At 43.5% G+C, this 25,201-nt stretch overlaps 1 protein-coding gene and 1 long non-coding RNA gene across 5 annotated transcripts in view; one reads left to right on the top strand and one right to left on the bottom strand.

Annotated features, from left to right (window-relative positions):
- Positions 1-9,721: 9,721 nt before the first annotated feature.
- Positions 9,722-10,852, bottom strand: LOC102452025 (uncharacterized). Its single transcript, XR_016347723.1, has 2 exons — positions 10,674-10,852; positions 9,722-9,898 (listed from the first exon to the last, which is right to left on the bottom strand). It is a non-coding gene; the product is annotated as an uncharacterized LOC102452025 (long non-coding RNA).
- ZBTB20 (zinc finger and BTB domain containing 20) overlaps positions 10,018-25,201 on the top strand; it is a 715,034-nt gene continuing 699,850 nt past the window's right edge. For all 4 annotated transcript variants that reach the window (XM_075906071.2, XM_075906010.2, XM_075906161.2 and 1 more), the window contains exon 1: positions 10,018-10,134. The gene's annotated coding sequence lies outside the window, so the exon portion shown is untranslated. The remainder of the gene's footprint in view (positions 10,135-25,201) is intronic.

Raw genomic sequence — 25,201 nt, forward strand, 5'->3', positions numbered from 1 at the left:
TACTGGTGCCGGTAGCAGGGGTCACTCCCTGAAGTCATTAGGGTATTAAGAAGCAGAGTAATTCAGCCCTGCCCCACTCTGCTCCCCCCCCGCCCCAGCATGGCTCCCAGACAAGTAACTCAAGGGAGCGGAGCAAGCTGGGGCTTGGCAGCTCCACTCCCCATGATTCTCACCACTGCTGGGGTATGTCTACACTACCCCGCTAGTTCGAACTAGGAGGGTAATGTAGGCATACCGCACTTGCAAATGAAGCCCGGGATTTGAATTTCCCGGGCTTCATTTGCATAAGCGGGGCGCCGCCATTTTTAAAACCCCGCTGGTTCGAACCCCGTGCAGCGCGGCTACATGGGGCACGAACTAGGTAGTTCGAACTAGGCTACCTAGTTTGAACTACCTAGTTCGTGCCCCGTGTAGCCGCGCTGCACGGGGTTCGAACCAGCGGGGTTTTAAAAATGGCGGCGCCCCGCTTATGCAAATAAAGCCCGGGAAATTCAAATCCCGGGCTTCATTTGCAAGTGCGGTATGCCTACATTACCCCGCTAGTTCGAACTAGCGGGGTAGTGTAGACATACCCATACTGAGCTTCTCCCCCTTTTATACTGAGCTTCTGCTCCCCATGCTAATGTAAATACTCAGCCTTAGGTAACATTTTGGGGAATGCTCCTGAGTTGGCGCTCCTGTGGGCCATTCCATAACTTCTTGGTTTTGTCCTAAGAAGACAAGCTGTCTATATGCCAGCTTATTCTCCCTCCTGTCAAATCTGAAAGCAGTAACTCCTGCTGTGATACTATGAAGAGCACTCACTTGTGGACAAGAAACTGATTGATTAATCTGACCACCTTCCACTAAATGAAATTGATGGCCACAACACAGTTTCACAACAACTTGTTGTTAAAACATAAGGTTCCGATCACTCTGCCAGGCTAGCAAACAAGAAACTGCTAGCCAGATGATGTTTGAGACATGAGCCCCAAGAGCCACATCCCATGATAAGAAATGGCAGGAGAGGGATTCAGTATAGAGGTGGCATGGTGAAGTGCTAATTGCTTCTAGCTGACTGTCTGCTTCTGCTAGGACCCAGGAAGGAGAGGAGATGCACTGGCATTCAAGCACCATGTTTCCCCATTCACCCCATAGATCATATCACAATGTGAACATGGGTAAGTGACGGAGCAGCATATGTTAGAAGCCCCGCAATTCTTATTTGATCACTAGGCTGGTAGTGTTGTTCAGGGGAAGGAACCAACATTCCTCTGTGGAAGTTGAGGAAAATTAGAAATATTTTAGTGGGGTCAAGGTCCAATATAGCGTAAATCTATTCCCACATCATGTAATGTCACTGATCATTGATTGCAGTTCTTATCCTATTTTCTCTTTAATAATAATACAGGTTGACCCACTCAAGTCCATCATGCTACAGATACTTGCTTTATATCTGGGATATCTGCAGCTGCGGATGTGAATGCAAATATCAGCAGCTCATTTTTCCAAATCAATTGCCCATGCAGATACAAATTTTGTATCTAGCACCTTGCAAATCTGCAGATATCTACTTTATATCCATCAGTATCCGCATCTGCAGATGTCAATGTGGATATCTGAGACTCATTTTTGTGAATATAAATACAGAAATAGATACAAATTTTGTATCTGTGCAGGGCTTTACATAATACCAACCTCCTACAGACTCTATAGCAGTGTTTCTTAAACTTTTTAAGACCAAGGAACACCAAACAATTTTTTTTATGAGGAACACCAAGTGTTTTTGGTTGAGCCAAAAAAAACCAAAAAACCCACTCTTGCCCCTTGAACACCAGACGACACTTTTATTGACAACAACAATATTCGCTCACTGCCCAAAGGCAATTTAAGTATCTTTTTATATCTTTTGAAAAGTGGAACATCTTTTTTAATCTAAGTATCCCAAACATAACCTGTCAATCTCTATCCATTAAATTTAAAAAAGTTGTTAAACAAAGAAGGAACATTGCATCTGGCCCCCCTCAACAGGCCTGGGTAACAAGTGAGGGCTAAAGGCAGTGGTGCAAAGACCTGGTTGGGGTGGTGGCTGTAGGGCAGTTCTCCCCCGTGGCAGGCAGGATCCCCAGACCAGCAGCGAAGACAGCCAATCGGAGCTGGCCCTGCTGCTGGCCCTGCAACGCTCCTCCCCTCTGGCAAGGGGCGCAACTGAGGCGCAGAGCTTTCCCAGGTGATTGCAAACATGTAAGGAGGAATGTGGGTAGCCCCACCTCATTTCCTGTGAGTCATCACTCACTCACCCTTCACACCACCCGCTGCATCTCAGCGGCTCTAGCAGCCATTATTATTCCTCAAACTGTCATGGAACACCTGTGAATTCTCTGCGGAACACAGTTTAAGAAACAAGGCTCTATAGCAAATTAGATGTATATTTTATAACAAAATTCCTGGAGTTTGCAGCAATCTGATGCAGCAGACTAAACTGTTTTGCTTTTATTTTGTACCTTGCAGGGTGAATTCCATTGAATAATATTGAATTTCTATAAAAGAAGCCACACTATCCCTGGGGGTATGTCTACACTACCCTCCTAGTTCGAACTAGGAGGGTAATGTATGCATACCGCACTTGCTAATGAAGCCCGGGATTTGAATTTCCCGGGCTTCATTAGCATAAGCGGGGAGCCGCCATTTTTAAATCCCCGCTGCTTCGAACCCCGTGTAGCGCGGCTACACGGGGCTCGAACTAGGTAGTTCGGACTAGGGTGCCTATTCCGAACTACCGGTACACCTCGTTTCACGAGGAGTACCGGTAGTTCGGAATAGGACCCTAGTCCGAACTACCTAGTTCGAGCCCCGTGTAGCCGCGCTACACGGGGTTCGAAGCAGCGGGGATTTAAAAATGGCGGCTCCCCGCTTATGCTAATGAAGCCCGGGAAATTCAAATCCCGGGCTTCATTAGCAAGTGCGGTATGCATACATTACCCCGCTAGTTCGAACTAGCGGGGTAGTGTAGACATACCCTATAAGACGGGAGAAATATTTAGAGGGCCAGATATCTAAGTATAGTGCCATGGGCATCACTCTAAAATGCTGGCATCACCACTTGTGAGTCATAAAGGTTAACACCATGATTTTTCTGTAAGCCTCAGCTATGAATTAAAAAGGTTTCATCTCTCATTTTAATACCAGCCTATGCTTCTTGATGTAGGATCTTAATCCTCCTCCTCAGAAAGTTCAGATGTCACCTTTGATGTATGATGCTTTACCCGTTATTGCTCCTTGTGATGTTTGTGTAGTTCAGTCTTTGGGGACTCGCTGTTTTCATGTTCTGATTATGTCAGAAGTTTTCTCAGAGAAGAGCTTTTTATTCAGGCTTATGTAAGGCCATCCTGACCCAGCCTCCAGTGGAGCAGGCACTACCCATTTGGTTTGCAGTGGACCACCCAAGGTAGCCATTGACTGCCCTTCTTGATCTGTTGTGCAGTGACACTTAGGCTGCGTCTAGACTGGCATGATTTTGCGCAAACACTTTTAACGGAAAAGTTTTTCCGTTAAAAGTATTTGTGCAAGAGAGCATCTATACTGGCATGTGCCTTTGTGCAAAAGATTTGCTTTTGCGCAAAAGCATCCGTGCCAGTGTAGACGCTCTCTTGTGTAAGAAAGCTCCGATGGCCATTTTAGCCATTGTGTTTCTTGCGCAAGAAATTAACATGGCTGTCTACACTGGCCCTCTTGCGCAAGAATACTTGCACAAGAGGGCTTATCCCTGAGCGGGAGCGTCGGAGTATTTGCGCAAGAACCACGGATTTTGTACATTACAAAGTCAGAGTTCTTGCGCAAATACTCGTGGCCAGTGTAGACAGGCGGCAAGATTTTGCACAAAAGCGGCCAGTCTAGACACACCCCTAGAGACACTGTTCGGGGATCAAGGACCCATTGCACTAGACACTATACATACAAACAATACAAAGAGAGCCTGCCCCAATGGCTCACAGATTATGAGATTATGAAAAGACATAACTGATTAAGATAAAGGTAATAAATAGTAAAGGGGCATCTAGGACCTTCATGCTTCTAGCTGACCCACGTACCTCTTTGATAGGAAATAGCTATCCTACTTGTGTGTGACTAGCTCTCTCTTTCTCTCTCTCACACACATATTAAATAGACTTTATGAAGTATTAACAATTAGCAAGTGCCGAAATCAAACTAGATATACCCCCCTCCCATAGCAGCAAACAGCTTTGGTATGTCATGCCACATTGTGTAAGGTCATTTGGAAAGCAGTACCGAAGGGCTCCAACATCAGGCACCCACTGGGCCTTTCTGGGGTTTCACTTTCCTACAGCTTAACATGTGCTGGATCCATAGTAACACTCAGAAGTAGGAATGGTTTCGCCACTTACTATGTTCACATCCCAAATGCATGGACCTTTTGGAAGGGAGAATAACTGGTGGGTGTTTATTCAGCAACATGGAGCTTCTAATAATGCTTCCCTCTGATGTTTGAAGGGAACGGAATGAAGCTGTCTAAACTGGGCAAAACTCAGTATTTCTGTTTCATGGAAAGGTCTGCAAGATACGTTTGTTCTGATTCAGGAAAAAAATACACATAATCATGAAATTTTCCATGAAATCGAAAATCCAGAATCTTGTTTCAGAAACTCTGACATACTACGAAACAAAGCATAGTAGAACCCTGTTTATCTGAGTCTCCATCATCCTGCTCTCTGTGTTAACCAAACAACCAGTATGCACAGGTCCACAAGCGAACGATCTCTCTTGTGCCCACTAGATGGTGCTGCAGCCTCACGGTTTCCCAATCTCCAAATTATCCGAATTTTTGATTATCCGATCTGGCCCAGGTATCCATTAGAACAGATAAAGGGAGTTCTGCATTATGTTTCCTGGGAGCCTTGACAGTTAGGGTGTGACTACACAGCAAAGTTATTTCAGAACAACAGACGTTATTCCGAAATAAGTATGCAAGCATCTACACAGCAATTCCATTATTTCAAAATAATTTGGAAATAATGGACGGCTTATTCCAATTTCTATAAACCTCATTCTATGAAGAACACCTATTCCGAAATAGCTATTTTGAAATAAGGCGTGTAGATGCTCCACTTCTGCTATTTCAAAATAACCCCTCACTAAGAGCATTCTAGCTTATTCCTCTTGGGGCTCTAAATTGAGATAGCACGGAAGCCTGCCTCAGACTAATTCTGAAGTTTCCCTGCGGTGTATATGTGCTGCATCAAAATAAGCTAATTCGGAATAACTATTCTGGGATAGCTTATTCCAAAATAACCGTGCAGTGTAAACACAGCCTTAGTGACTAAAATTAACATGATTTTACCAAACACAGATTTGCTGCAGTGGAACTGACAAGCAACATGTCAACTTAAGCTCTTCCTAGGCCTTGCCCAATTCATTGTCCCATGGCAGCTGCAGCATGCTGATTGTCTCAGAATCAGGGACCCCAGGGCTTCCAAACTCCAAGGCCAGTTGGCTCACTGGGCTGCCCAACTCTCAGAGCAGTTGGCTTGTCAAGCTGTAAAACTCAGGCAGCCCAGTGAGCCAACCAGTCCATGAACTTGGAAGACCTGGGGTTTCTGGTGTTGAGACAGTGTGCATGGTGGGGCTGTCCTGGAGCTGTGGACATGACAGCCCCACTTCCCAGGACTTTCTAGCTCCTCCATCAGGGAGCCTGGCAGCCCTGAGAAGTCTGGCAGACTCCTTGGGGTACGTCTACACTACAGTGAAGATCGAAGCTGCCACTGTTGATCTTCCAGGGTTCGAATTAGCAGGTATAGTGAGGACACGCTAATTCAAAGTGAGAGGGGTACTCTGGTCGATGCCAGTAGTCCTGCTTCCTGTTCTCCCTTCGACTTCCTGCAGTGTGGACAGCACCAAAATTCAAGTTAAGATACTTCGACTTCAGCTACGCAATTAACGTAGCTGAAGTTGTGTATTTTAATTTGACCTTATTCCATAGTGTAGACATATCCTGAGAGCACCAGCTAGGAATAGGGCTGTCAAACTTGGATCCCTGAGCTGCAAGAATCAGGCTGCTGGGGGAGACAATTGGCCCAGGGGTCTGAAAGTCCTGGGTTCCTAGCTGTGGGACAGGCTGTGTGGCTGAGGTCCCCCATGGCCAGGGACACTAGAGGGCATGTCTACACTTGTTATTCTTAAATAACAAGGCAAGCGTCCATGCTACCAAGCCTGTTATTTCAAAATAACGGGCTTGTTATTTTGAAATAACTCCTGTTTATGAAGAGGAATAAGCTTATTTCAAAATAGTTATTTCAGGAGTTATTTCAAAATAACTTATTTCAAAATAATCTGGTAGTGTAGACATAGCCTAAAAACCTAGGATTCCTGATTCCAAAGGCAGTCCTTCAGCTAGGCTGCCATGGAACCACGTAGGTGAACTCACAGGAAACAGTTTTCAACAAAACCCTGGCAGAAGATTCATCAAAAGTGATGCATTTCTGCAAAATGTTTTGCTTTCAATGAGTTGGCATTTTCCAAAGGAAAACTGTTCTGCTGGAACATTTCTGACCAGTTGTAGTCTGAACCTTCTGTGCCTGGCAATCTGCAGGGAACTTTGGTTCCAGGACTACTTATACAGGCCTTGCTGTTGATACTGCTCTTTGTGTCCTTCTGGCACCATGGCTCCTTAGAATGTGTGCTGGCACTGAATTCACCCCTACCCACACACTGTGACTGAGAAGTAGATGCTTCAGAGTTGTCCCTGATGGAATTAATGGGTTCATCGGCATGAACTCCCATATGGCTTTCTGAGTGGGAATTTGCAAGACACAGTAGGATGCAGCTGCAAACTGTGTTACTCCATGGCTCTGCTTCAAAAAACCTTCGGGCGGGAGGATTCCGTCTGCTTCAGAAAGGGGGAAGTATGATCCACTGGCTCCTTCTCCTCTTTTCCATCGGCTGATTGCTAATCCTTCACTTCCCTCTGAGCCAGTTAATGGTGGGAACATCCAGCCCTTCCTGTGGGTTTCTTAACTAACTGTGGTGCTGGAAAAATACTTAGTGGCCTTGGCACTGAAAATAAGTGGGTTTGGGAAAAGAACTGATCGCAATACAATTAAAATCCACATGTCAATTTTGACTTGAAGAAATTCACATTCTTATTCCAAGTGATAGTTTTTTAACTTCCAAAGGGATGTAAAAGACGTGTAAGACCTATTGAACACTCCTTTCTGATCCAGTAGAAACTACATCCCAATTATTATTAAATAAGGCTCTTTGTTTGAGTTTCAGTCCATAAAGTACAACCAAATGCCTATTACTGTGCTATCTAAACATTTGGTCTAGTTAATGTCTAACTACAAGTATTTTAATATTTGTAATTATTAAATTCTTTGGGGAGAAGCTACTGATCTTGGGCCAAATGTTGATCTCAGTTATACCAACCAACTAGTATAGCAAAATTGCTCAACTTTGTGTCATGCTGCAAACATTTGTTACACTGTTTATTTGCTCTTCTGTCTGTCCACCAAAAGGTGGCAGAGTCTGAACTCCTTTCTTAGATTTTAAGTAAATGGCAGCCTGAGAGGCTTCTCAAGTTTGTTTTCACTCTCTGAACAAGTTGGATTCCCCCTTCTCCCTTCCCTCCGCTCCCCCGCCCTCGCCCTGTGATTTAAAGCTCAGTTCTCAGAATAATGACAATAGGGGAGAGAGGCCAATCTCAGAAGCCCAGAGAAATACAAGAATGGATTTCACATCAATACATGAAATAACAGTCAATTTTTCATGGAATAGCTGTGTCAGAAGGGGCTAAGATTCAAATATAACTTTAATTCAAAGGCAAAAAGGAAGAAAACCTAACTGGATTCCACTACTTCAGGTTTGGAGGCAGGGTTGTCTCCTGCAACCATACAAACTATACAAAACTGTGACTGGTTACATAATTACACTTTGTATCTTTCATCCAAACAGCCGCAAAACACTTTGCAGATGTTAACTTACTAAGCTTCCTAACAGCTCTGTAAAGAAATAATTAAATGTTTTCAGCAGTGTGAGAATAGGAAGCAGAGACTACAGCAGTGTTCCTCAGTCTTAAAAAGTTTAAGTAACACCAAATGATAATTTTTTTAAGTGGAACACCAAGGGAGAAAGTTGTTGAGCAAAAACATTTTGAAGTCTCTTCTCCATTTTAAGAAACACTGCTTTAGATCACATATGCAGTTAGCCCTCTGCATGCAGTTGTGTTAATTCTGGGCCATCTTTTGACAGGTTTGCTATCCTAAAACTGTGCTTTCATGCAATCTGGTCACTGATGCAGCAGGCACAGCTAGCCAGTTCTAGACGTGTCTTTAAGAGGAGAAGCATCACATGTCATCTAGCCACTACCAGCAACAACTGAAAGGATGCTTTATATCAGGGTGGGAGCCTTTTTTGGGGTCAGTGGCTGCTAACCTGCAGAGCTTTCAGTTGGGGGCCACACAAAAGTGAGAAAACACACACACACAAATTCCACAAAGCACCTTGACTGGTAGGCTGTTCTTTTTTTATTTAGGATTTTAGTGTGATGGCTGAGTTTGCTTTTTGCAGGGAAGGGGCTGAGGGTGTGTGTGATTCCCACCCACCCCTTCCCTCAGGTCCTGCATGCCTCCTTAACGGCTAAGGCATTGCTGGCACTGTGTGGCTGGGGCCAAACTATACAGGGAAGGAGTTCTGGGGCTTGCCCCTTCCTCCCTAAAGGCACCCCATGCAGGGAAAGGTTCTGGGGATTCCCTTCCCTCCCACTCTGGGAACAGATCCCCCCCCTCCAGTTCCCTCCTCCTACTCCTCTGTTTCCGCACTTCTCCTTGCTGGTAGCCTGTGCAGCTGCCCGAGGCTGGAAAGAAGCTCCAGCCTTTCCCACTGCCACCTCAGGGAAACGCCGCAGCGCTCCAACACATGGAGCTTCTCCCTCCCCCCAGATCTGCGCGGGCCTCTCCCAGGTGCAGGAGAGACCCTGGAAGCATTTGGCCCCGCCCCTCGAAGTGCGCGCGCCCCGAAGGTAGAAAAAGAGAGTGGCAGGGGGACGGAGGGAGGAGGCGAGCGCGCGCCCCGGGGGCGGGGCTGGGTGGATATAAGTGGGAGGGGTCGCGCGCGGCTACCTCGCGCACAAATCCGGCGGGGCAGAAGAGAAGAGCAGGGATTCCCCTTTTTAAAGCGGCCATTTTAAAGTCTCTTCTCCGCGGGAACACAGTGTAAGACGCTGCCCTAGGGGCATTACTGCCTGCCCCCGGCACCTGCCCCCGGGAAGCTCTCTCGCTCCCCCTCGGCCTTGCTGCAGAACTGACCTTCCCCGCTCGCAGGCTGGACCAGTGCCACATCCCACTCCCTTCCAACCCCCCTAGTTCACGTGATGGTACAGCCCGTCTCTCTCCCCCCCCCCCCCCGGCCCCAGGAATGGTGCAATCCACATCGCTCTACCCGCACGGACAGTGATTAACTGCCGCCGGTGCCAGGCAGAGGGTTAAAGGGGGGAGAAGGTATGATTGGCCCGCGGCATGCCAAGAGCTAAGCCGACGTCTCTCTCTTTATTGGCCAGCACAGCTGTCGGCCACACCCCTTCCTCCACTCCCATTGGTAGTCGTGTTCGTGAGGCCCCGCCCCGCCCGCCTCCTCTCCGGGGTCATTTAAGTTTATGAGGAAAATAAATAAATAAATAAATAAAATGGGAAATAGAAATGCGTAGAAAGGGGAGGATTCGCAACCTATCCTGCTAGTGTGGGGGAGGAGTGACGTGGGTAGCCAATCACCACTCATCCGCCGGGAGAAGTGACAGCACCACCTATCCAATCAGCGTCTTGTTATCGCGAAAGTAGACTTTTATCTTTCGGATCTCAGCCAATGACAAATGAACGTTGCTTGATGAACATGTGGCTGAACCTATGGACTGGGCGCATAGCGGAAAAGAGAGTACCGTTAGCCCAATTAGGAATGAGCAACCAGAAGCGGGCGGGGAGGGAAAGTGTGCGCGTTTGTGGGCGGGCCCACTTGGGAGTAGCGTGGCTCTGAGCCAATCGGTGTATGAGACCCGGGGCAAGGGGCCAATGAGGTGGCTGGCTAGGCGGCGGCGGCTGCATGTGAAAGTGTCGGGCTGGTGTAGGGGGAAGAGAGAAGATGAGAGAGGTACCGCGCTTCCGGGGTCAGCCGAGGGTTAGGGGGCGGGGCTGGCAGGTTTCTCGCCCCGCCCATGGGGGGGTAGCAGTGGTTCTGGGGGGGAGTGCCGTGGGGTGGGACTGAGGGGAAGGTTTCGGGGGGGCAGGCGGCTCCCCCGGCCGGGCCGTTGCTGGGGCGCCCTGGCGGGGAGAGGGGTTGGGACGGGCAAAGCGGGACCCACTGCCAGGAACCCTCGGCGGGTCGGTCTCTCGGGACCTGGCAGCTGCTTCCGGATCGGGGCCCGCCTGAGCCGCCTCCGCGCGGCGAAGTTTGGGAAAAAAAAAAAAAGTTTCTGCCGTAGGCGCGTCGGTCCCGCCCTGGGCTTCAAATCCGCTTGGAAACCGTTAAATCTCTTCCCACGCGGCGGCGGCAGCCTCAGCTCCCTCCAGTGACTGTTGGGGGGGGGGGGGGTGTCAGAACATCCCGCGCGCGCGTCCAGCGCTTTGGATCCCCGGCCGGGCTCGGGACCCGCCTCTCCCGCCGCCCTGTGCGCGACCTGCACCCCAGACCTGGGCGACAGCCGCTGCCCTCAGTCTGTTCGGTCCCCTCCGCCTCCGGCAGTGCGCCTCGCCTCCTGCCTCCAGCCCGCCGCCGCCTTCCCTGCCAGCGCGCTCTTCTCTCGCGCTTCTCTCCATCCCCTCCAACGTACTCCGAAACTGACAAACCACCCGTATCTAAGGCGGATTGGAAAGAGTGCTGAAAATAACTAGGGGGGGGGGTGTTTGGGGGAGGGGGTGACGATTCATGAGGAGAGAAGACGTGGAGTTTGAATTGTCCAGAAGAAATTAACGTGTTTAAACAGAAGATACTACATTGGGCCTGAAAAATGTCCCAGAGGAATCTCTCTGTTGCTAAGTTGAGCTTATCTCACTCTTGATACCAGATGTTTGGAACTTTTTGGATTTTGTGCCTCACAAAATAACACCTGTATCTCCTGCTCTACCAAATATTTTTGCTTTGCTGCCTAGCAATTAAGTAAGGAGTAGTAAGTGTATTACAAATTAGGAGAATAAAAGTATTTTGGTTGGTCAGGAGCAGGAAGGTGGAGGAATGTTTGTGACACAAAAGATACCTGTTTTGGATTTCACCTTTCAGACTAGTGGAGAAAGCATATATTTTAATTCTGATGGAGGACAGCTAATATGTACTGGAGTGTCTGCTTTGAACAGTGTGCAGTTTTGACATTTGCAAGAAAGTCAGTCATTTGCATGTTCAGGGGCAGGTATCTCCTGGAACTTTTTGACCGGTAGCTCACTCTGCTCAACACAGACTTTTTTGGGGACCACCAGCCAACCAACCATGATGACAAAATGGGTACAGGAGGGCGTGGGGGGGAGGGGCTGGCTGGAAGGGAGAGTGCAGGAGAAGGCTGGAGTGTGGGGGCTGGTTGGGTGCAGGAGTGGGCTGAAGTTGGGCAGTCTGGGAGGGAAGATGGGCACAGGAGCAGGCTGAGGGTAGTGATCTAGGAAGAAAAAGTGGAGGTGTGGGGTCTCAGCAGGAGGGGAGTGTATGAGGGGAATGAGTCTAGGGTCTGGACATGAGAGGGATGGGGGATGTTTACCTGAGTATGTGCCTCCCACTGCTCCCAAGCATCATCACTCCCCCCCCCCCCCGCTGCTCCCGTTGGCTATGATTCTGGCCAATGGAAGCAGCGGGGAAAGCCTCCAGGCAAGTGGTTGCCTGCTCTGCCATTTCTCCCAGATGGGGGAAGAGGGATCATCTGTGTGCAGAACTGCTTCCTTCCCCCCCAAGCTGCATCCAGCCTGCAAAGCTCACCCTCCCCTTCCCTCTCGCAGTAGGAAGCATGTGCTGGTGCTCGAACCTTGCAGGAGGGGGCCTGTGCCACTCATGTTCAAGACTGTTAGTGGTCCGTAGACTGCACTCTGAGAACCACTGCACAACAGAATTGGAAATTAAATGAAAAGGCTAATACAGATAATTTACTTCTCCACCTCCTAAAAAAAGGTGATGTAATTGTACCTGTCAGAAAGAAAAGTTTGAAATGAGGATGCCCTGTGGATAGGCAGTGTTTCCTGAGATGCAAGTAGGGAGAAAATCCACTTTTTGGTGTTTGGAAAAATACAGAATCGGGACAAATACATTTTGACTTTGAATTTTTTTGTGAAAACATAAATAGCTATACCAGTGTTTAAAATAATTTCAATAATTTATAAATGTTCCAAGGCTAACAAAGGACAAATAGTGAAGGGTTGGTTCTGTTACCACATCCTGACCATCTCAGTTGGTGATGAGAGGATATCAGTTACATGAATTAGAGGTTGAGGCTGCTGGTTGACAAATGTCTATGACTTCCCAAAGTATTGTAGGTTGGTCAGCAAGAATGATGTTCTGTCCTCACCTCGGAAACATGGTAACTTACACCAACTCTTTCTGTTGGAGTGAGTTTGAATGAGGTATCAAGAAAATTTTAGCATATATTTGTCTCCAGGAAATTTTTCATCAGATCAATAGTATGTTCGATTCTAGAATCCCATCAGTAATAGCACCTTCCATCTGAGACTCTTGTAGCATTCTCCAGACATTAGTTTATTAAATGTAACAGTCCCCATGTAAGGTATGTAAGCATTATCCTCATAGGAAGGGAAACTGAGGCAAATGTGTTAAGTGAGTTGCTGATGAAATGGCAGAATTAGACCAGAAACCAGGTCTCCTGACTCTTAGTCCTGTTAACCAGTTACAAACAAGATCCTGCTGTCTTCTCTATCTAAAATGAGTTCAGAATCCTATGTGCTCAATCTTGTAATTGGCCCTTGTGTTAAACAGCATACCAGTAATAACTGCTATAAAATAAATAAAGGCATCTCAATCTGGTAAAATGAACCAAACCTGCTTGATATCCAAGCTAAGTTCTGAGATCTAAGTAATTATTATAGGACAAAAAGTCTTTATATTCTAGAAATGTATTATTTATGATTATTCTGAAGACAATCTTGAAATGTGCACATTTCAGTGAGTTTTTCTGCAGTGCATTTTTATATACAAATCATGTTTTTGAAATTAATAGGATAATAATGACTGCTCTTCTGCTAAATTTTACATGTGTGGAGCTCAGTGTGATTTGCAAGTATTAATAAATTAAGCCAAAAACCGGTTTTGTTTGATAGGAAAATACTATTATCCCCTGCTTACAAATAGAGAAAATCTGAGGCATGAGGAGACTACTATCTTCAATAGGAAATGTGAATGCTCAGTACTAGAGTTATTTGGGAATTTTCTGCTGGAATAATTTTCTGATAGAAAATTCTCTTTTTACAATTTTTTTGGGGGAAAATGTCAGTTTTGCCAGAACAGTTCAGTTTTCTATAGGGAATGTCAAAATAATGGGTTGCTGCTTGGAGGGTTCTTCTGAGTTACGCTTTCTACTTGCTGGGTGAATGGAAATTGACAAGAGCCTTCCAGAAGAAAATCCGTATGAGTTTTGATGACATTTTTCTGAATTTCTGTCCTCTGAAAAATGTTGAGGTTTTTCTTTTTTGTCACAAATTTGGATGAAGTTTTTTCTGAACTTTGATTTTTTCTGTGGGACAGAAATTCTGTTCACCTGCCAGCTGTACTCAGTATCTTTGAATACTGAGGGCCAGATCCTTAGATGGTACAAACTGATGTAGCCTCACTGAGTTTAATCTCTTAAAAATCTGTCTCTAGCTCATCAGTGATTTGCCCAGGGTCATATATATATATGGGTATGTCTACACTATGGGATAAGGTTGAATTAGGATACGCAACTTTAGCTATGTTAATTGGTGTGCACATTGCAGGAAGTCGAAGGGAGAACGTTTTCCCTTTGACTTTCTTTACTCCTTGTGGAAACAGAACTACTGGCATCAACTGGAGTGCCCCTCTCACTTCAAATTAGCATGTCTTCACAAGACCCGCTAATTCGAACTCTGGAAGATTGACAGTGGCAGCTTCGATCTTTTCTGTAGTGTAGACATTCCCATAGTGAATGAGGCAAGGAGTCCTGTGTATGCAGATTCAGACTAACACGGCTACCTCTCTGATACTTGCCATAGTGAATGAGTTGCAGAGCTAGGAATTGTGCCCAGAGCTCCCAGTGCCCAACACTGTTAGAACAATTATATCACAGATTCTTTTTTCCTTCATATAAACATTGTTTATATCTTGAAGTTTAGAACAGAATATTATATTCTTCCCCGAGAAGTTTGATTAATGAGATCCAGTATTCATGAGGCTCCCTGATTGTAACTTTTCTAAAAATTCATATTCTCAAAATCTTTTGAATTGTGGTCTTACTCGAAAAGATAGTAAATAGGTTGTAATTAATGTATATGGAACACTGACTTAAGAGTGAGAAAGAGAGAGAGAGAAGCCTGAAAAACATCTTTTGTTATTTTAAACCTTTCTTTCAAAGTACAAAAGCATTTGATTGGCATTCCACTGATTTAATAGTCCATTTGTAATGCAGGAAGAACATTACAGAAGATTTGAGCATTATTTTAAATCTAATCATTTAATCTGTAGGTGTAAAAATCCCAGATTTCTAACAGAAGAAAACTTTCTGATGGCATATATGAAAGAATTTGTGATTTTTTAAATATCTAATCAGTTGCCAGAGTTTGGGATATTTTACACCTTTCCAAAAATTAGCAGAAATGAGTCCTCAACTCAGGTCTCTAATAATACGGTAAGAAATATATGGCCAGAGAGAATTTCATGGTTGCCATTACTTAGTTGCGACACATGGGCCTCCTGCTCTAAATTAACAGGTCTCTGCCAATTAAACTAAAAGAAAATTGTTAGTGGTATTGTTAGCGATAGAAGCTCAATCACACGGAGTTCAACAATTCTAAATTAATACGGAAGAGGGCAGTGGCATATATACCTCCTGCCTCATTCATAATCCTGAAAATAACACCATTATTATTACAATTGTGTAATTTAATATTCTTGCAAATATTCTGTTATGTATTTTTGTATAAGTATACTGAAGTCTCATAGGACTATTATAGCACTGTCTTTGCTATTAAATCATTGATGAAAAGTGGGGTGCCAGGTCTTCTGTGGGGAGTTATCCAGATGGATAAGAATTTATAATAATCCTTAGCACCCATCATATAAATACAGCATTTTTATAGTATTCTCTAGAGGTTAAACCACAGCCCCTATATTCAGGAATTCTGGGTTATTTCCTAAATTTTGCAAACTTACTTGATTTCAAATGTATGTTTGAATAGGGGCAGGATATCTGAGCACAGGTGGGATTTTAAAGCTCTAGGTCTAACAAGTTATCACATACGTAAAAAGAGGATAATACTTTACCCACCTGCTGGTATGGGGATGGGGTTTGTGAGGCTAATTCATTACTGTTTGTGAATACTTATGAACCTTGGTATGAGAGATTATATACAAGAGAAAAATGTTGTTTTAATGTTTTCAAAGTGCTGAGCAGATATTAACTAATCAAGATTCAGGTACGCTTGCATACTTAATAAAATAAAATTTTTCTATTTTTATTACTGCCCTGGGCTTTGGGTAGCATGTATGATTTTGCCTGAATTAAAGACATTTTGTTTATCATTGCCCACTTGTAGGGTTGCCACATTCTGCTGGTTTCCATCCATGTAATTTTTTTCCCTACTGGTATTACTAAAGTGACACACATGTAAAGCAAGTGCAATTGAAGTGAGGTGCATGCTGATTTCACACAACATTGACTGTCAGAGCCATGCACTCCCTCTGCATCCAATCAAAGCGCTGCTATGATTCAGTTGGTACACCCCGCAAATTTGAGATATGCAAGCACGTATCTAACCAACTTGGTTATGACAATCTTGCAGCCCACTGAGATGCAGGAGGGCCATTAATGCGGCCCACCCACTAAAGCTATGTTTACGTGACAGAGTTTTTTTGAAAAACAGCCGTTTTTAAAAAAAAACCTTCAATTAACGTCCACACTGCAATTGCTTTCTTTCAAAAGAAAATCGAAAGAACAGAGGGGTTTTTCCAACATTGGTAAACTTCTTTCTATGAGGAAGAAGCCTTTTTTCAAAAGAGCTTTTTCAGAAAAGGGCATGTGTGGAAGGGGAAGAGGGAGTTCTTTTGAATGAAGAGGAAAAAGCACAGGTGCTCTGGTGGCTACTCCGTCCATAGTAATCACAGCTTAAATGCAAGATGGTGTCCATTCAGTGTGGATGCTATCTTTCAAAAAAGCAGATCGCTTTCTCAATGTGCTTTTGTAATGTGTACGCTCTCTTTCAGAAGAAGTTTTTTCAGAAGATCTCTTCTGGACAAGCTTCTTCTGAAAGAGGCCTGCAGTCTAGAATAGCCTAACTTATGTTTCCCATTACTGGCATAGACAATAATTGGAGGCTGACATGGGTGACTTTCTTAAGCCTGGATTGTTTACCTTATTGTAATCTAAATCATGTGATAGGGTAACCGTGTAAACATTGAAAATTTCAGTGGTTACACTGTTACCTGCACTGTGGGCTCTGCATTATAGCACCTTATACTGCAAAGCCCACGCTGTAGCTTCCCAGGAGTCGGGCTGCCAGCCTTTGCCACCTGGCTCCCAGAGACGTAGCTTCACTGAGTGTAACGGACTCTGTTAACCAATAAGCATTCACTTGTTTGTAAAATGGTTAGTCGTTTATACTAAAACATCCCTACTGTAATCATGAAGACCCTTGATGCAGAGTAGCAGAATAACACCATGAAAACAAAATTAACTCCTTGTTATTTTCATGAGGAAAATATGTTGGGGCTTACCATTGGGAATATTCAACCCAAAATAAAAGTTGTTCAGTAGAGGTGGGATTTGCAAAAGCACCTTAGTGACTTGTGAATATTGGTGACACATTTGAAAATCCCACTTTATATGGTCTGTTGCTTGAATGAAACCCAGTGAAACTTGATTCATGTGGATTCCCTCCTGATCATGGAGGAACGTATGTTAATAGTCTTGAACTCTACTCTTCACTTAGGGTACGTCTACACTTGCTCCCTAGTTCGAGCTAGGGATGCAAATATAGGCGACCGAAATTGCCAATGAAGTGGAGATTTAAATATTCCGTGTTTCATTAGCTTGATCTCGCCAGCGCATTACACCGCTCAACAGCTGATTCGAACCAGGAAGTGCGCATGGGGACGCATTAGTTCGAACTAAACCCCTTGGTTCGAACTAACATTACTCAAAAAATGAGGAGTAATGCAGAAGAGGTTTTTGTGCAGAAAACCACAGTGTAGACGGGGCCATTTTGCGCAAAAAAAAAACCCTTTTGCACAAGCACTGTTATTCCTCAAAAAAGCAGGTATATAGGATCTTGTGCAAAAGGGTTTTTTGCCCTGTCTACGCTGCGGGTTTTTTTGCGCAAAAAACTCTTCTGCACAATGGATCAGAAGAGACTATGCAAATGAGAGCATGAGTAATGCTAATGAGCACTTCATTTGCATTGTCTCTGCCAACAAAGGCTGCAGTGTAGATGTAGCCTGGGATACATAAATTACACCAACCTAAGTGCTGGTGTGGATAGCACTATATTAGTGGGAGAGAGTCTCCTGCTGCATACCTACCTATGCTCAGGAGGGTTGGAGTAATTAAATAAATGGGGATATGTCTACACTAGGAAATTTTTTTGAATGGACTCCCGAATTAACAAATTCAAAGTTCTACGTCCTCTCTACAGAGAGGACTCAAACATAGTCTGAGGCAAGCTCCGTTAACTGTGTCCAGTTCTGGGCCCCCCACTACAAAAAGGATGCGGACGCATTGGAGAGGGTCCAGCGGAGGGCAACCAAAATGATTAGGGGTCTGGAGCATATGACCTACGAGGAGAGGCTGAGGGACTTGGGTCTGTTTAGTCTGCAGAAGCGAAGAGTGAGGGGGGACTTGATAGCAGCCTTCAACTTCCTGAAGGGAGGTTCCAAAGAGGATGGAGAGAGGCTGTTCTCAGTAGTGACAGATGGCAGAACAAGGAGCAATGGTCTCAAGTTGTGGTGGGAGAGGTCCAGATTGGATATTAGGAAAAACTATTTTACTAGGAGGGTAGTGAAGCATTGGAATGGGTTACCTAGGGAAGTAGTGGAGTCTCCATCCCTAGAGGTGTTTAAGTCTCGGCTTGACAAAGCCCTGGCCGGGTTGATTTAGATGGGATTGGTCCTGCCTAGAGCGGAGGGCTGGACTTGACGACCTTCTGAGGTCTCTTCCAGTTCTGATTCTATGATAAGGGGATGGTTGGATGAAATAACATGATCTTGGTAACTAATTGACCATTCATTTCCAGTTGGAAATAGGTCAATGGAGGGATGATAGGAGTTGCTATAGGGAACTTTCTGGGTGTCTGGCTGGTGAGTCTTGCCCACATGCTCAGGGTTTAGCTGATCGCCATATTTGGGGTCAGGAAGGAATTTTCCTCCGGGGTAGATTGGCAGAGGCCCTGGAGGTTTTTCGCCTTCCTCTGTAGCATTGGGCACAGATCACAGCTGAAGGACTCTCTGCATGTTGGGGCCTTCAAAGTATTGGAAGGCTTCAATATCTGAGACATAGGTGAGAGGATTATTCTAAGAGGGGTGGGCGAGATTCTGTGGCCTGCACTGTGCAGGGGGTCAGACTAGATGATCATAATGGTCCTTTCTGACCTTAAAGTCTATGAGTCTATGAGGGGGGACATGATAGCAGTTTTCAGGTATCTAACAGGGTGTCATGAGGAAGAGGGAGAAAACTTGTTCATCTTGGCCTCTGAGGATAGAACAAGAAGGAATGGACTTAAACTGCAGCAAGGGAGGTGTAGGTTGGATATTAGGAAAAAGTTCCTAACTGTCAGAGTAGTCAAACACTGGAATAAATTGCCCAGGGAGGTTGTGGAATCTCCATCTCTGGAGATATTTAAGAGTAGGTTAGATAAATGTCTATCAGGGATGGTCTAGACAGTATTTTGTCCTGCCACGAGGACAGGAGACTGGACTCGATGACCTCTCGAGGTCCCTTCCAGTCCTAGTATTCTATGATTCTGTGATTTCAGACTAAGGTCCTAGTGTAGACCAGGCCTGGGAGAGCTCTCTCCCGTTAGCTCAGAGCAGGGGTTCTCAGACTTCATTGCACTATGACCTCTTTCTGACAACAACGTTACTAAATGACCCCAGAATGGTAGGCAGAGCTCAAGTCCTACATCTTGGATAAGGAGTAGGGGAGAGGAGGCAAAGCCCTGCTGGCCCAGGTAGAGGTGGAACTCAGGCTTCAGCTTCAGCCCTGGGTCCCAGCAAAACTAATGCTGGTCCTGACAGCCCCATTAAAATGGGGTTGCAGTCCACATTAGGCTCCTGACCCACAGTGTGAAAACTGCCGGCTTAGAGCATCTGCACTAGTAATGCCACAGGGTGCAGATGCTCCACTGTAAGCTCTGTAGTGTAGCCATCAGTGAAATAATCCAAAGTTTTCCTTGAATTGTATTGCTATCCAGTTTACTCTTGTAAGTTTCTGTGTATTGACCCTAGCAACTCTGTCTCTTGAATGATCTTCCCAAGTTCTAAATGAGGGTATTAACATGGCCCAGTCCTAATTTAAAAAGAATACAAAATGGTTTGGTTTTGCTCGCTTGTAGTACTTGAAAATGCATATATCTCACCCCCACTGATAATTAAACAAATGACGTAATCTCCTACACACATCTTCCTCATCCATTTTGAGTTTGGACAGCTAGTGCTTTTTCTTAAAAAGGTCATAACGCTCAAAACTTGCATGGGAAACCATGCTCTGAGCTGCTTGAAAAAATAAAAGCAAAAGGATCCAGTTTACATATGCAAACAGTGTTCACAAGCTCTCTGGGAGGTACATACAGTAGTATCATTCTTCTTTTATAAGGGATGAAAAGAGGATAAATCAAGAAAACCCTGATATTTTAAAAACTGCTGTTAATTTAGGTTACCTCTGTTTTTGGCTACACATCCTGAGACTTTTATATGCATTTTTACTGGTAATGAACATGCGTGTCTTCCTTTGGAGTCACTTGAAATTGTGGGTAATCAGCACCTCTAAAATCAGCCCAAGATTTTTTATGTTGGACACAAAAATAAATGCTGGTGGACACTTATGGCATAGTAAAAGTGTAGCAAAGTCCATTGAAATACATTGGGAGAGTCTTTAAAGTTCCTGGTTCCTAGTCAATAATTTGGGTTACTAGATTGGGTTGTCACTTAAATATTCTTAAAAATAATAAGGTACACTGTGAGATTGAAACAGCAGGTGCTGCCATCCCTATTTAGGAAGATCAGCCTCTTCTTGTGTTTAGTTAGAAAGTGATTTCCCACTCCATCTTGCCAAAAAAGCTCTCCTAACTAGTGTATTTCAGTAGAATTTAAAGTTCTGTCCCTCCTTCTGTCCTAATCATACCTAATCCCTCTTCTACCATTATAACATGTGAATAACATCAATTGAAAGTCCTTGCAAGTTGTTTGTATCATGTGGCTGGAAAGCAGGGTTACCTATTTATAGCATTCAGATGTTGGCAAGTGTGAGACTAGTGAGAAACTTTAGTCTCACACATATAAATTAGTTTGTTTAGAAGAGTCTTTCATGCAGCAGTAGTCACTTTTAACTGGGACATTAGAATCACTGGTATTGCTAAGTGACTATGTTCTTCTTTAGATCCGTCAGCTTGTATTTCTAGGCTACTGTGTAATAAAGGAGCCCCTGATATTGCTGATTGCAATGATATACTTAGCTATGGCAGCCTTAGCTATTATTTATAGCAGTGCTAATTATATCAATAGAAATAGCAATATTAATACTGTTAAGTGTCAGAATCCATGCTTGACAGCATGAAATAAACACAGCTACCCTGAAACAAAGCAGTCAGCTTGTCTCCATTGTTAGTTCACCAATATGCACTTCAGGGAAAGTATACACCTAGTTTAATTTCTCAGAAACTCATTATTTCAGCTGATCTCACCAGATCTCTAGCATTTCTAGTTGAAAATTCTTAAGTCTGTTTCTATGAGATTTATCCTGCATCCATAGTGAATCCAGAAAATTCAAACTGGGATCAAAGCCACAGGGGTGGATTCTGTTTGAAAGCAGCCAAACCACCTATGCCAAAAACCTCAAAGCTTTGAATTCAAAGCTCTGATTCTGACCCAAATAATTTTAATCTGAACTTTCCCATTTTCATGTTGACTAAATCATTAGTGAAAACTCACCAAGATTACAACACCCACTGTTGCCATGAATATTATAACCAGCCCCAATCGGCATCTTTTAAAGGGCACAAATCACATTACTAAAAAATAAACAAAATTAAAAGAAAACAAGAGCATATTGAGACTCATTTTCTGGCTGCTTTTTTAACATTTAAAATGTGCTTGATTTTCTGTCATAGCTCTTGTTACTTCTGCCCACCTCTTGTGACAGTATTTTAGACTGGCTTCCCACAGGAGCTTACAAATCAAGCAGGTTAATGTCTTCATTAAAACTGAATAGCAGTTTACTTTGGGAAAAAACATATTTAATATTTCAAGATATTGAACACTAAACTACTATTAAGCTTTAACTAATGCATTTACTTTGCTGACACTTACTCTCCGATGGGACATGTAGCTCAAGTTAATGTCACTAGAAGTGATGTTTAGGGCTTCAGGAGAGAGTGTTTCCAACCCACTCAAGATGATTTTACTTCACTTTCGTCTTGCTGTACTCAAGAAAAAGTTTTAAATAAGTGATTCCAGCAACTCTCAATTCCTACTTTGGTAATGCACTGAGTATTAATTTCCCCTTTGCAGTCTTAAATAACCTTTCAATTACCCTAGATATATGTAGTATATGCAGCAAAAAAAGTGGCAATCTAGTGGCCTTTAGGCACGTGTAAAATGCTCTTTCACTTCCTGCTTTCTGAGTAAAATATAAAGGTTGCCTGACAGGAAAAGTTTGGAGCTGTGTCACCTGATATGGCAGACCTACCTTAAGGTCTAAGTGTTTTTAGGGTGAGTTGATCAGGGCTGGCCCTAAATTAAATGGAGTCACATGTGAGGAGCATCTTTGACAGTCCACCCATTTATTTACCATGAAATTTGCTCCTGGATACAAACTAGATTGCAAATGAGCTTTTCACTTCCTACACTGAGCTCTTAAAGGCTTCTTCAGGGACATCTTTTATTTTCTACGGGGGAAAACACAGTATTCGGGAGAGTAAAAGTCTGTTACACAGACTTAGAAAGTCATCAAACATTACCTGTTAAACATGATAAAAGAAGTAACAGTATGTCTTATATTGTGTAGATAGGGGTTCAATAGATATCTCTGACATCTCATTAAATATGTCCTTTGAGAGTCACTACTTATACTCCTGAAGTCTTAAAACACAAGTACGCTTTCACAATTACACAATAAAACAAGGTTCACAATACCACAGCTGATATCTCAGGTTACATCTAGACTGCAAGCCTCTTTCGAAAGAGGCTTTCGAAAAAGCGCATCTAGATAGACTACAACCAGTACTTTTGAAAAAGCAAGCCACTTTTTTGAAAGAGAGCACTCAGGCTCTCTCTTGAAAAAGCACAGTTTGCATTACATAGCGCCTTTTTTCGAAAGAGCACTTTCGAAAAAAGGCATTCTTCCTCGTAAAACGAGGTTTTCTGCGGTCGAAAAAACTGCTGCGTTCTTTTGATTTACTTTTGAAAGAACACGGCAGCAGTCTAGATGAAGGGGAAGTTGTTTTTTTTTAATGGCCGCTTTTTTTGAAAAAAACCTGTAGTCTAGACACACCCTCACTTCAGTTCTGATCATTCTTCTATATCACTGACTGGCTGGCAATGCCCCATCCCATATATGTTTACAAGGGCATGGACAACAACAATTTAGGAGATTTGAGGAAAAAGTAGTGCTCAGAAAATTGAGAGGATTCCGTAAGATTCTACAAAGTTCCAGAAGATTAGTGAAAAATCAGTCTACATACAGAATATCTGAAACATGTTACTTCAAACATTCTATTTTCCCTTTTGTTACTTATAAAAACAGCAGTGAACCTGTGTCCTCTGAGCCCAGCACCATATGTGTTGCCTAAGTCACCTGCAAAACGTGAAGATATGGCCAAGTCTGAATCAATGCAACAACTGGCAGATTCAGCACGGACCATTCTCACTGCAGAGTATTTTCCTATAAGATTCCTGCTCTTTCCAGGAATCACTTGTAATAGTGCCATTTGCATCAGAGAGACATGAGGATTGGGAATTGGATTTGTTTGGACTTTTCTGTTTATGTCACATTGAAGATCTCATATGTTTAAGTTGCTTTATCAATGTTTTTTTGACCTCTGGGATTTGGCATTCCAGCCGTTTACCTTTCTGTTATCAGAGCCATGTGGAACTGTGCTGAGTCATTGGTTCTGAATCCAACCATAGCAACTTCTCAGTTAGCAGATGCAGTTGTACAACATTCCTCAACTGGCAAATTCAGACCAATCCACCTCTGTATCCACTCTGTTTCTACTAATTTATCTAGAATTAAAACAATTCTGTTGTTCTACACAAAGGGAATGCTAACATTTTGTAATGAATCATTGGACTATAACAACCACAGAATTTCTTTGACATCTCTTGAAGCCCCATGATCAGGTGATCTGTGAGTAAATCTCCCCCAGGAGTTAAGAACTTTTCTGAATTATTTATATAACATACAGGAATTCTGGTCACATGTTGCATATGTTGCTGATTTTACATAGATTAAAACTGAGCAATGAACAGTGGATGTGCCTAGTAGATAAAGATATGAATTGTATGTACTGAATGAAATAAATACTTGGTATAACTCCATTGGCTTCAGCAGAATTATATCAGGGACAAAACTGGCCCTTTGAGCCAAGGATGCTGCTTATATTCTTAAAGGAGTTAACTGGGAAAAATGAATGTCTCATGTTTGTTAATCCTTTATTGAGACTTTCATTTCTAAGTCATCAATAGACAGATGGCCTAACTTGGTAGTGAGTGGCCAAAATCCATCATCATTCAATTGCTGGGTAGTAATCCAGTGCCTTGAGTCTATATTCAGATCTCAATATCTCTTATCATAATTGGTTGTAATTGGTGACTTGCTACTAGGCTAACAGTGAGTGGGCATGGCGGAACATGAATTGTCTTTTATCCCTAGATAAAATCTTCTGGATTTGGGTTCAGTACAGTTGAGAGAACAGTGTGCAGTGAATAACTGTGTTCCAAGAATTCTGCCTGTCATTCCACTTGCAGAGTAAATGAGAGCAGATTGTGATTTCCTTGCATTTATTTGTTATGCACATTTGTTCAACATATTTTCTCTCTGACTTTATGGATGGATCACAAACACTTCACCTGTGAGAATCTGACACTTCATCATTTGAAAATAAATTTACGCTCAGTTGTGATTGCTCAGATAAGTAGCATGATGTTGTTTCTGTTCCCTGAATGGTTGAGTGCATTACTAGTAGAGCAAATGCATGTGCAGACTTACCTTTTATTTTTTGTAAATGCCCTGCATATGACTCTGAAATTCATATTCCATGAACATTTGTTTGGGTAAAACTCTCTTGAATGCTCTCTTGAAAAGTCTCTTGAATGTTCACAGAATGAAGTCTATGAAAGGTACAAGCAAGGACAAAATTAATTGATTTAGAAATCAAAATGTTTGGGTTGGGGGGGTGGGGAGAGGTTGACCTCCTGTAGTGTTGTGCTGCATTTGAGGGCAATGTGAATAAAGTTTATTCTGTTGCTAGTAATACACCAGTGCTGAACCTGCCTTACAGATAAATAAAGGATTTTAATTTTTAGGGCATTTAATCTGGCAATTTTTACCAGCATCAAACTATGGGTAGCATTATAACCAGGACTTTAAGAAATCAGTTTTATTTAATGCTATGTAGACACCTAAACTAGTATTAATGATATTTATTCGTATTACAGTAGTACCTTGAGGCCTCTCACTGAGACCAGGGCTTCATTGCAATAAGTGCTCTGCATATGTTAGTAAGAGGCAGTCCCCATCCAAAGAGTTTACAGAGTCTAAATAGACAAGACAAACAAGAAAGCTGGGGAAATG

This window comes from Pelodiscus sinensis, chromosome 1, assembly GCF_052426305.1.
Source record: "Pelodiscus sinensis isolate ZL-2025 chromosome 1, ASM5242630v1, whole genome shotgun sequence".
Lineage (NCBI taxonomy): Eukaryota > Metazoa > Chordata > Testudines > Trionychidae > Pelodiscus > Pelodiscus sinensis.